This window comes from Arachis stenosperma, chromosome 7, assembly GCF_014773155.1.
Source record: "Arachis stenosperma cultivar V10309 chromosome 7, arast.V10309.gnm1.PFL2, whole genome shotgun sequence".
NCBI classification, from domain to species: Eukaryota; Viridiplantae; Streptophyta; class Magnoliopsida; order Fabales; family Fabaceae; genus Arachis; species Arachis stenosperma.
Genome location: NC_080383.1, coordinates 42,798,424 through 42,801,267, shown reverse-complemented (window position 1 = coordinate 42,801,267; position 2,844 = coordinate 42,798,424). Strand labels below are relative to the sequence as shown.

Here is a 2,844-nt window from a genome sequence, read left to right as displayed (position 1 = left end):
TTCGAAAAAGCACACACACAAAAAATTTACAAAATCATAAAAACCAAAAATATTGCATGTTTCTTGTTTGAGTCTAGTGTCTCATGTTAAGTTTGGTGTCAATTGCATGTTTCTGTTCTTCTTGCATTCATTCATGTGTCTTAAGTGATCTTCAAGATGTTCTTAATGATTTCATTGCTCTGATCTTTAAATTCTTTTGACTTGAGTGTTTTGTGTTTCTCATGTGCATTCTCATTTTGTTAGTGTCAGTAGTATACAAACTGCTAAGTTTGGTGTCTTGCATGCATTGTTATTTAATTTTAGTTGCATTTTGATTATTCCTCATTATTAAAATCCAAAAATATTTTTAATTTGTGTCTTTTCAAGTCAATAAAACAGAGAATTGAAGATTCAGAATATTCAGCAGAGGAATTACACAAAAAAAAGCTGGGCGTTCAAAACGCCCAGTGAAGAAGGAAGACTGGCGTTTAAACGCCAGCCAGGGTGCCTGGTTGGGCGTTTAACGCCCAAAAGGGTAGCATTTTGGGCGTTAAACGCCAGAATGTGCACCATTCTAGGCGTTTAACGCCAGGATGGCACAAGAGGGAAGATTCTGTTTTCAATTCAAATTTTTTTCAAGTTTTTAAAATTTTTCAAAATCAAATCTTTTTCAAATCATATCTTTTCAATCAAATCTTTTTCAAAATCAATTTCTTTCCATTCTCAAAAATACTTGCTATCAATTAATGATTTGATTCAACATTTCAAGTATGTTGCCTTTTCTGTTGAGAAAGGTTTAATGTTTGAATCATATCTTTTCTTGTTAGGCAAGTCATTAATTTTTAAAATCAAATCTTTTTAAATTGTTTTTCAAATCATATCTTTTAAATCACATCTTTTTCAAAAAAGTTTTCAATCATATCTTCTTCAAAATCTTTTTCAAAATGTTTTTAAAATCTTTTACTTAATTTTCGAAAAATCTCTTCCCCTCTTCTCACATCCTTCTATTTATGGAGTACCGTTCCTCCTCAATGCACAATTCGAACTCTATCTCACTAAGTTCGAATTCTTCTACCTCTTCCTTCTATTTTTCTGTTCCTCTGACACCTCAAGGAATCTCTATACTGTGACATAGAGGATTCCACATTTTCTTGTTCTCTTCTCTTTCATATGAGCAGGAGCAAAGACAAAGGCATTCTTGTTGAGGCTGACCCTGAACCTGAAAGGACCTTGAAGAGAAAGCTAAGAGAAGCTAAGGCACAGCTCTCTGTAGAGGACCTAACAGAAATCTTCAAAGAAGAAGAACCCATGGCAGCCGAAAACAACAACAATGCCAACAATGCAAGGAAGGTGCTGGGTGACTTTACTGCACCTACTCCCGACTTCTATGGGAGAAGCATCTCTATCCCTGCCATTGGAGCAAACAACTTTGAGCTTAAGCTTCAATTAGTTTCTCTAATGCAACAGAATTGCAAGTTCCATGGACTTCCATTGGAAGATCCTCATCAGTTTTTAGCTGAATTCTTGCAAATCTGTGACACTGTCAAGACTAATGGGGTTGACCCTGAGGTCTACAGACTTATGCTATTCCCTTTTGCTGTAAGAGACAGAGCTAGGATATGGTTGGACTCACAACCTAAAGAAAGCCTGAACTCTTGGGAAAAGCTAGTCAATGCCTTCTTGGCAAAGTTCTTTCCACCTCAAAAATTGAGTAAGCTTAGAGTGGAAGTCCAAACCTTCAGACAGAAGGAAGGTGAATCCCTCTATGAAGCTTGGGAAAGATACAAACAATTAATCAGAAAGTGTCCCTCTGACATGCTTTCTGAATGGAGCATCATAGGTATCTTCTATGATGGTCTGTCTGAACTGTCCAAGATGTCTTTGGATAGCTCTGCTGGAGGATCTCTTCATCCGAAGAAGACGCCTACAGAAGCTCAAGAGCTCATTGAAATGGTTGCAAATAACCAATTCATGTACACTTCTGAAAGGAATCCTGTGAACAATGGGACAAATCAGAAGAAAGGAGTTCTTGAGATTGATACTCTGAATGCCATATTGGCTCAGAACAAAATATTGACTCAGCAAGTCAATTTGATTTCTCAAAGTCTGTCTGGAATGCAAGCTGCACCAGGCAGTACTAAGGATGCTTCATCTGAAGAAGAAGCTTATGATCCTGAGAACCCTTCAATGGAAGAGGTGAATTACATGGGAGAATCCTATGGAAACACCTATAATTATTCATGGAGAAATCATCCAAATTTCTCATGGAAGGATCAACAGAGACCTCAACAAGGTTTCAACAACAATAACGGTGGAAGAAACAGGTTTAGCAATGGCAAGCCTTTTCCATCATCTTCTCAGCAACAGATAGAGAGTTCTAAGCAGAACCACTCTGACTTAGCAACCATGGTCTCTGATCTAATCAAAACCACTCAAAGTTTCATGACTGAAACAAGGTCCTCCATTAAGAATTTGGAGGCACAAGTGGGACAGCTGAGCAAGAAAATTACTGAACTCCCTCCTAGTACTCTTTCAAGCAACACAGAAGAGAATCCAAAAGGAGAGTGCAAGGCCATTATCACCATCAACATGGCCGAATTTGGAGAGGAGGAAGAGGCAGTGAACGCCACTGAGGAAGACCTCAATGGACGTCCACTGGCCTCCAATGAGTTCCCTAATGAGGAACCATGGGAATCTGAGGCTCACACTGAGACCATAGAGATTCCATTTGATTTACTTCTGCCATTCATGAGCTCTGATGAGTATTCTTCCTCTGAAGAGGATGAGTATGTCACTGAAGAGCAAGTTACTAATTACCTTGGAGCAATCATGAAGCTAAATGACAAGTTATTTGGTAATAAGACC

General features: G+C 38.2%; 1 non-coding gene across 1 annotated transcript; it reads right to left on the bottom strand.

The window, feature by feature from the left end:
- Positions 1-1,692: 1,692 nt before the first annotated feature.
- LOC130942718 (small nucleolar RNA R71) lies at positions 1,693-1,800 on the bottom strand. The gene has a single exon (XR_009071278.1). It is a non-coding gene; the product is annotated as a small nucleolar RNA R71 (small nucleolar RNA).
- Positions 1,801-2,844: the final 1,044 nt, after the last annotated feature.